The 10,044-nt window shown below is 44.1% G+C and overlaps 1 protein-coding gene across 3 annotated transcripts in view; it reads right to left on the reverse strand.

Annotated features, from left to right (window-relative positions):
* The window catches only part of ZBED3 (zinc finger BED-type containing 3), a 34,361-nt gene extending 26,096 nt beyond the window's left edge, over positions 1-8,265 (reverse strand). Inside the window, exon 1 of one of the 3 annotated variants that reach the window (XM_072606389.1) lies at positions 8,120-8,265. The gene's annotated coding sequence lies outside the window, so the exon portion shown is untranslated. Of the gene's footprint in view, positions 1-7,310; positions 7,730-8,119 lie in introns of those variants that run through there. The other 2 variants (XM_072606390.1, XM_072606391.1) reach the window with 2 other exon arrangements.
* Between the last annotated feature and the right edge of the window lie 1,779 nt (positions 8,266-10,044).

Raw genomic sequence — 10,044 nt, forward strand, 5'->3', positions numbered from 1 at the left:
GTAACTCTTTCCTGGTTAATGAAGAAAACAGAAAAGTTTTCTGTGCCGCAGGAAACAACCAAAAAAGTAAATGGGTTTGAACAGAACGCCTAATTAGATACTTGGGGAGGCTTACGAACTAAAGCACTGATCAATTTGGAAATCACCTTTTAAACTGATGTGAGTTTCTTGGAATTAGAAATTTTGTTGTAAATTAAATGAGACTTGCATATTTTTGTAATAGATTATACTCAATTTGAAATTTAAGAATGACTTTGCTTCCTCCTGACAAAACAAGAAGCTTATTGAAGAGAGCAAGAGACGCAAGCAGAAGAAGACTCCTGAACTGTATTAACTTGAGGAAAATCCTGCCAGTTAGGTTCAAAGTTAAGTAATGAGACTCAGGAGAGACTGGAAAAATTATGGAAAAAAGGAAAAAAATGGTAATTACTGTGTGCAGAAAGGTACAAAGAAAAAACCGTGTAGAATCCCCTTGTCTGTAAATTTAAGCCATCTGTTTGAACAAAGTTATAACTTCTTATAATCCCTAGGAAAGAGTTTGTGAGGTTATGGAATTCTTAAACAATAAATTGGGCTACTAAGAATTACAAGTTTGTTTATGATACAGAAATGATTTCTAATGACTGATCTTTACACCAGGATGAGTTTAAACTTATGAAGCACAAGACAAAGAAAAAGCAGAGGATGCTAAGTGAAATCGTGAGTGTGTGTGTGTGTCTGTGTGTGTGTGTGCGTGTCTGTGTATGTGTATGTGTCTATGTGTGTGTGCATGTATGTTTGTGTGTGCGTGTGTGTGTCCTGGTAAACTTTTATTGCTTAGTGTAACACCACGAGAATAACGATTATTGAAGCCAGCCCTAAGTTTCTGGATACTTGCTTGAGGTCAAATCTCTTGGGACTGTAATCTGAGATTGTTCTCAGTTCTGCATTCAGGTACGACTGTCTGAACTCAGTAATCTACCACTCAAGAGAAATACTACAAGCACCTCGGAGGGACTGTGATATTGACATGCAGGTGTGGCTGTCTACATCTAGGAAAAGATTAAGGTAACAACCTTGGCATGGCCAAAGGGAGGATCCTCTTGATTCTGTTTCCCCACTGCGTTAATTCCTTTTGTTCATACCAATGTTCATATGGGTTATTTATGTCTGACCTGTGGTATGGCCTTTTGAGCTCATATTGACCTGAGTGGCTACCTTTGGACATCCTGTACATTGACCCCGACACAGGGATGTCACTTTGGTCCTTCCAACATGAAAGACAGTAACAACAACTTTGTCTTGAACAGAAATGTTTCCTACCTGGCTAATCCTGAGTCTGGCTATGAGGTGGAACTGTTGCTTCACGAAGTTGTCAATTATGACTCTTACCTGAAATCACACAGAGCTAAGGATGCTTTAACCTGGTATACATGCGCTGAGTCAACCTGCGCCATTAGGCTTAGGCCAGGAGGACCGCTTCTGATGCTTTTATAATCATGTCCCTCTTTTTCCTTTTATAGCAAATTTCTATAACCATGGCAAGTGGTCAGCATAAGATATGAGCCTAAGGCAATTATGTAAGATCTTACTGTTTTCAATCCAAACGCATAGTCATTCCAGTAAATTAGTACTTGAGCTTGTCATCTGCCTGCTAACAGTAATAAAGTCATGTACAAGATTAAGTCCCTGAAATATCTCCTTCTTTCAGAATGCTATGGGAACAAATGGACAAAGATAGAAAGCTGATGAGACAATTTTGAGAGGTAAGGTTAAAGTCAGAAACTTCTGCTTTGCTTTAAGGATAAGAATTTCATTGCAATTGGTCATCTTAGCAGACAGCAACGTTTGTGTAACATCTACTCCATTTGAATATGGTTAACAATGAAACATGTTTTACTACAGGCAACTCATTTGATGTAAATTATTTTCTGTATATAACTGGGAATTAATTACTTTGCATATCTACACAACCCATCCTGGGTCTTTTTTTACAATTAAAGTTAGCCTCTTGTAAGTTAATTCATTTGTGCAACCACTGAGCCTCGGGGTTACCTATATTTTCACATATAGGATTAGATCCTTAATAACATCTGATCCTCCTAAAGGAATTGGAATAAACTGGAGTGGAAAACAAGGTTGGGGTTCCCCTGTTCATTCAGAACTGAACTATTCCCTATCTGAGTCCTGGTTTTGGGTTTGAGTTTGATCTGTATCTTTTCCTGGCTTAATTTTGAGCTTTGGACTTTTTTAAGGGAATCCTTACAGCTAACACCAATGCTTTTCTGCCTTTTCATCTCAATGTGAACTGCCCAAAGGAACCAACAGCTCACCTGCTTAGGATGGGAATCTTTCAGGAAACTTCTAAGGTAAGTTCATTTGTCATAATCGAAGGAACCTTCATCTAGTCACTGCCACTTGGATTCTGTTGGTTTACAATGATCCACATTGGATTCCTCTTGGTTTATCCATTCCAAATATATCAGAAGCTAAGGAGACAAGCTAGCTAGTAAGGGCTAAAAGAAGACTTTGGTCACCTGAGCAAGGAAGACCTACAAATGAGAGTGTTTTGTTGAATGCCTGTGATACGTTTCAGCTTTCAAGATGAATGGGAGTTTCAATCCTCAGAGAGACGCCATTACAAAAGACCTAGCAATGAGGAGCTCTATTCCCAGGTTCATTCTCAAACTTGAGAGATCTGACAGGCAGGAATAAGGAAGAGAAAAGGAGTAGTCTCAATAATGTGTCAGGGAAGAAAGAAGCAGAGAAACATATGATTCAGGGCCAGGCCCACAGTCACAATCCTAGTGTCTGCCAGGAAAGGAGAGAGAGTTCATTCCATCGAGACACTGGGTTTACACATCCAGCCCATAATTCCTGAATTATTCCTTGGGGAGTAGGTACAACTACACAGTGGTTAGACAGTCTAGTCAACTAATCATTATGATTTAAGAAAATTTCCTGATATGGGTAGAAAAGGAATAAATAGAAGAGGAGAGAAGAAAAGGAAATAGGTAAATAAGAGTGTTAATTTTCATGCCTACAAAACAATTTCTATTCCCACAGGGCTACTCAGGTTCACCCAATCTTAATGGTTACTTGTATGTGATTAATTTGGGGAAAATGATTCTTCCTTCCCCTTTGAAGAGAAAGCTTGACACTCTAAGAGGCTTACCTTGTGATGTACCTCAGTGGTCCTAAGGGATGGCTGTTTCCACCACTGTCAGGGGAGTTCCAGTCAACCCCAGTCCAATATCAAATTGTTAGGGAATTTCTTGACCAGGGAGGTCCCTGAGAGAATATCTCATCCACTAGTGGGTCCACAAACTAGATATCTAAAAAGGTGGGGATCCAGATTAAAGAGATAACACTTAATAACATGCAAAGGAAGCTACTCAATGGAAGCAGTTTCAACTTTTTAAGGAAATGGTTTGTCCTTATATAGCTATATGGAAAAGCAAAATTTATGTTACCCAAAGAGCTGCATCCTGCATCATTTAACCACATCAAAGGGAAGGGTACTGTTCTACTTTATAAGGGAAGGAAGTTACTGGATTTGATGTAAGCTTCTGTAATAGGAAGCTCAACAGTCCACTGCATCACCAAGTTGTTTGAGTCTTGCAGATAATCTGCTAGAAAGCCCAGCCAAAAGGAAAGAAGAAGGTTGCCACTTTAGAAGTGTGGCTTCCATTTTATTCACAAAATATATTTCTAGATAGTGCATCTTTTCTTCCAAAGGGCAAAAAATTGCTTTATCTCCTAAACAAAGACAGTTTATTTAGGGTTAGGGTTAGAATCGGAGGCATTTAGGGTTAGGGTTAGAGCTAACCCTAACCCTAACTCTATCACTTCTGCATCTCACACAGGTATGGCAACCATATGTCTAATTTCTAATATTCTATTCCATTGTCCCATAAACTATCTAAATGTCCTGGAAATTCTAATATTTCAGGAAATAGCATCTAAGTATGTCAAGTCAGCCAGCATGACAATAAAATATATGGTCACAGAAGATTGAGAGTCACAGGTAGAAGAAACACCATACTTCCTCACTAGCCTGTGATATTTTATGCCTGTCTGAACATGTACATAGATGGTGGTGGAGAGATGTGGAACAAGCCACAACATTTCTAGCTGTAAAACCCAACAAATAAAGACTACATGCACCAAAAGGAAAGCACAGATGCCTTTAGCCACAAAGCCAAACTCACTGACTGCACCGATGGGAGAACACGAATGATTATTTCTACTTCCTATAATACTGTAGAGTTCTGTGGAAAGCAAAAGAAACACCTCCAAGACACTCAAGTCAACAGATTTATAACTCCAAAGCAAGGGCGGGAGGCAGAGGGGAGATGCACACAGTATGAGCAGGGTTGGATTGTACTACAACCACTTTTTTATGCAACACAATCAAAGCTCTATTTGGTTACACTATTGAGGTACAAGAATACATGGGAATATAAAAAACAAACAAAAAAGCCCCAAACCTCTCATTCTAAGAAACATCTGCTTTAAAAAGAGATAAAGTTGCATATAGTCCAGAAAATTAATTGCAGCAAAGAAATATCTGTTAGAACAAGATAAAAAATACTGGGTGCGTCTTCAGTAACATTTTACTATAAATTGAGCTTACTAGCAAACTACAGTAGTCCTAGCATTACTGAGAACCAAGATATTACGTAGATTCAAAGTCAAATAACCTCCATTTCCCCAATCACTCTGCTTCTGTAGTTCAAAGTTTGAGATGTTCAAGATCACTTCATTACAATTTTTAATTTTGAAATGAGAGCAAATGACAATATATATCTTATTTTTATGTGTGCTTTTCATTCAGCTTTGTAAAAGGAATATTTCCTGGCCTCCACCCATACTACAGCCTTTCTTAGCTGCAATTAAGCCAGTTGGAATGACCTAAGAGACTGAGAATTTAAGATTGTTTCACACCAACATTATCATCCGTCAGCAAGCATTTATTAAGCTCCTATCCTGTGCCAGGCACTGTGCTAGACACCAGCGGACAAAGAAAGGCAAAAACCATTTCTATATATAGATGTGAAAGAACCTTGGGACTGATTTACTGATTTATTTATAACATTGCCAGCCTATTTCTCCTTGCCTTGTAGCTAGAGCATCTGGGGAGTCAGTCCAATGTGGAGGAAACTTGCTTCTGAGAGAATCATGATGATTTTTAAGTGTTTTGGAAAGGCTGGATCATTCACAGACATTCTGTAACTGGTTCTAGTTGGCTAAACCACATGGTTGGGAAAGAACTTTTTCAATTGGCTGCATGGCCACAACTGTGTGCATGGGTCAGCACTGGATGTCTCTTTTTGATCCATTCAATGACTCCTTGCCCCCTATGTCATGTAAGAGACCAATGCTGCAAAGCCATAGTGGCCCCAGATAACAGCCCTCAGTCCTTGGCCTTATCGTTTTTTCTTTCCCATTACATCTGAAGTAAGTGGAGTCTGATATTAGAAATTTCTGAAAGTTGAGAACAAACCACAGGATTCTGGGGGAAAGAATACAAGCCACGTTTTGCATCAAAGTCCCAAGGAGCAAAAGTAACCTTTGGGAATTATCTTTAGGGTTCTAGGGCAATAGAAGCTGTGATAATTTGGTGTGGCTGATACTATGTGGGAACAGGGCTAACTTTTGAGCCTATTTTCCAGAAACCAAGATGGTGCAGGGAAGGGCATGGAAGTATTGAGGGGAAAATGTGAATCTGTTCTCTTACTATATCATGGAAGTAAATAACCCTCTGGAAAAGCTAACTGATAGTAACCGAAATGGTGGTGCTTGTCACAGGCTCCTAATAATGGGAGAGAAACTCAAACTAACAGGAGTAAAGAAGAGACGTACCAAGTCCTCAATGAAATGAAACTTCCAGTCTAGCATGGTGGAGTCATCTAATCACATAAAAAAGACCCAAACAAGGTTCCTCGTTCAATAAGGAATTTTCATACAGGTGCTGGGACAAACCAAATTCTTTGAAGTTTTGATTCTCTCTGTGGGGAGCCCAAAACCACTTTTTCATAAGATTTTTGCCAGGTCAGCTACTAATTCTAACTTAAGAAGTGGAGGGTTAATGCAATTCAGAAATGACTGGGAAGAAAAGATTCTCATACCATATTCCTGAATTGGAGTTCCAGTCACAGGAGAGACCAAAATGATTTGGTATTAAGGAACATTTGGGGGATTTCAAGGTGGTACCACCAGGCTGTAAAGATTTCTCATTCACTTCCAAGGTAAAAGGCTAACCGACCCCTTGAATTATTTAAGTTATTAAATTATTTATTATTCATCATGTTTAAAATAATTATTTAATTATTTAAAAGGGGGAAGGAGTAAAATGCTATACAACCACCTGAATTTGGGGGTACAAAGGAAAAAAAGGTGACTTTAATAGAATGAGATCAAGGGCCACGGTAGCAAATTTGGAAGTTCACAAGTCATGGTGGTGGTGGGGAACTCCGAGGTAAAAAATAAAATTAAACGACAATAAAGTCACAAAACCTAAGGAGTCTTTTCTACTGCAGCTCGGACCTGGATTCAAATCCCAACTCTGACCTTTTTACTCCCCGTGTGAACATGAACAATTCACTTAATCTCCTTAGGTCTCAGTTTCCACATCTGTAAAAGGAAACGACTGGGCCAGATAAGCCTCAGAGGGTCTCCGTTCCAGCTCTGGATCTAGGACTCTGGGCTATCTTCCCCTGCACCACCAAAAGGTAAAATGTTATTAATTAGTAGCAGATCTAAGTCCCGCCCCCATCCTGCGGTAATTGACAAATGTACATTTGTACAGTAACAACTGAATGTGAAATGTACAGGGAGCCAGAGCTGGCGGGCAGGTCACACAATGCTCTGGCTTCTCCTGCCAGGAGATCCAGAATTGGGGCTAGTCTCCCAAACCAGGGGGCCGTGGCCCGTCCTGGGACAGCTCGCACGCACTGTTTCGCTTTCCTCGGTTCGGGCCCAGGCCAAAGCCATTCACCCCCGGGCTGGGGCGCCCGCCAGGCTAGATCTAGAGCCCGCTTCCCTCCCCTACCTAGACCAGACAGATCTCGGGAATCCAGCGGGCGGGGAGGCGGCGGGAAGCGCGAAAGTGAGCGAGGACGCGTCTGCTTTGTGCCTAGGGAAACAAAGGCAGAGAGGCAACAGTTACAGCCTTTGGGGACCGGCAAAGCCGGGACTAACTCGGAGCCAGAGATGCACGCTTCCAGGGGCTGGCTAGGATAACGTCTCCGATTTCCCGCCAAGCCCCTGGAAGCCACAACCACCAGAGCCGCAGCGCTCACTGAATTCAACTCAACTTAAACACTTACCGCGGGGCTGCTACGTGCCCAGCCCCGAACCCGGGGCCGGAAAACCAAGTCCGACATGGCCACCGTCGCCCGCCCTCCGGGAGCGTGTATTGTAAGCCGAGAAACACGAAGACAAACGCAGAACAAAGCGAGGGACGAACGCGGGGCCCGGCTCGCCACCCTCTCACACTTTGTGCCAACAGCCTCCCCAAGAACCATGAGCAGCCGCTCCACTCAACTCCGCCGGCGGAGCAGAGGCTAAGCGCCGCCTCGGGCTCCGACCGGGAGAAGTTAGGGTTAGGGGCGAAAGCGAACGGACAGATCCCGAGGTTCCGCCACCCGCCCTTTCCCCGCCGCGAAGCACCCCCAAAACAGTTCAGTTCGATTTAGGAAGCTCCTGCAGCCTGCGGGGCACTTGGGATCCCCATGGGGAGGGGGGGCCGGCGGGGAGGGGGGGCTCAGGGGGGAGTGAGGGTCCCGGGGGAGAGGGGGGGCCGGCGGGGGAGGCCCGGGGGAGAGGGGGGGCCGGCGGGGAGGGGGGGCTCAGGGGGGAGTGGGGGTCCCGGGGGAGAGGGGTGCCGGCGGGGGAGGCCCAGGGGGGGCGGGGGTCCCGGGGGAGAGGGGTGCCGGCGGGGGAGGCCCAGGGGGGAGTGAGGGTCCCGGGGGTGCCCGCGGCGGGGAGGGAGTGCCGGGGGGCGGGGTGAGGCAGTCCCTGCCCTCCTGGAGCCCCAACAATGGCTCCCACACGAACCATCCCAAACAAAAGCAAACCCATCCAGCCCGGCAGCCCGTTTCTGGGCTTCCGGATGAAGGCGTGTTCCCGGACCCACCTGGCCCCTCGCAGCGGCCCGCCGGCGCCCTGGGGTCCTCTCGGGGCCCCGGCCTCGCAGACATCTTGTTCTGGGCGTCCCGTGCAGGGCCGCCCCGGGCCCCCCGCCCCTTAAAGACGCCGCGCCGCATTCCCGAGCCTGGTCCCGAAGCGTGGAAGTGAATCCCAGACCCCCTGATGCCCCAAGACAAGCTATTCCTAAAATAGGGAAGCCGGGATCGCGTTAGAACGACCCGCTTCAGGTGGTCATTGGCTCGAAAGAGAAAAAGCAGCTTTACTTTTTTTTTTTTTAATAGCGTAAACTTTTTCTTTGAACGTGATCTGCCAAGACCCGAAGCCCAGGTCTGTTCTCCGGCCTGCTGGCTGCCCCTGGGGGGGGGGGGGGGCACATGGAGGTTAGCAGGGAGATGCCCGCAGGCAGACCCGCGGGAGGCCGAGCGTGCCACCTGTTGCGGCGTGGGGTTTCCGTGCTGGAGAAGGAGCTGCGATCTGGCCTCCTTACCCTAATGCAGCAGAGCCAGCTTTGTGGTGGCGCGGCTTTATGCGGTGTCTTTGGGTTGGCCAAAGCACTTTACACACTTTCACACTAATTCTGGAAGTATCTTGTATGCACAGAGTGATGGACACGTTGGGTCCCCGTTAGGATGTAAGTTCCTTGAGAGCCTCTTGTATCCCCAGAGGGGCCTAATAACATGATGGTTGCTTGGTTTGGTTGATGGTTGTTAAGGGACCTTTAAGGCCCCTTCTGGATCTAGATCCATAAAATCGTTACTCTTTGTTCCACTGACTGACTCTAGTCCAAGTAAGAGGGCTGAGAAGAATAAATGAACCAGGAAGAACGAGGAAAGGTTGGTGGAAAGACTGAAGTTCTCAGAACAACTTGCAAAGACCAACCATCTCTTAAGCACTTAATGCGCTAGATGGCAGAGAGGTGGCATCATAGTGTAAAGAGGGCTGGGCTTGGAGTCAACAGCACTAAACTTCATGCGTTTAAGTACAGCCTCAGACGCTTACCAGCTGTGTGACCCTGGGCAAGTCACTTCACCCTATTTGCCTCAATTTCCTCCTCTGTAAAATGGGCTGGAGAAGGAAATGGCAAACCACTCCAGTTTCTCTGCAGAAAACAAAACAAAAAACAAACCTCAAATGGAGACAGGAAGAGTTGGACACTGCTGAACAGCATGTGTCAGATGCTGGGGATATAAATAAAGGAATATCAACTAGCCAGGTCATTGAAGTCATACTGAAGTCCTTAGAACATTAGAACAGAAGTCTACTTTCAAAGTTTCTAAGGTCAAGGAATGCCTCACACCGTTACCCTTATAATTAGGCACTTGAGAATAAGGAAAGGATTAATTTTAACTAATTTAGAAATCAAAAGTGATCTAGTTTGAGTCAGTTTAGTATTTTTCAAAACTGGCACTTATAGTTACAGGTAACTGGTTGAAAAGGTAAAAATAATAAGCATTAAAAATGAGTCATATTAATATAAAATTAATTCTTCATTTCATCAGTTGAGATATAACAAGAATCATCTGGTCCAGTCTCATGAATTTTTAGTCAAATCTAGACTTCCACCTCTGTAGATAGTAATAATGATGATAATAACTTACTACTATTAGCAGTTTATACATATATGTATATATATATGTGTGTGTGTGTATGTATAATTTAAGGCTTGAAAGGATTTACTAATATTATTCCATTTGATCTTCACAATAACCCTTTGAGGTAGGTGCTATTTTTATCCCCATTTCACAGATAAGAAAACTGAGAGATGTCTTCGTTTGAGTAGGAAGATGGTGGTGACCAAGAAATCAGTCTTTCACTCCCTGTCTTGGAGACGGGTATTAGACTAGAATGAAATCTATCTGTCCCACGTTAGATGTTTGCAGTCGGAAGACACGATTCTCTTATAATGTTCAG

Source organism: Notamacropus eugenii, chromosome 4 (genome assembly GCF_028372415.1).
Source record: "Notamacropus eugenii isolate mMacEug1 chromosome 4, mMacEug1.pri_v2, whole genome shotgun sequence".
Taxonomy (NCBI): Eukaryota; Metazoa; Chordata; class Mammalia; order Diprotodontia; family Macropodidae; genus Notamacropus; species Notamacropus eugenii.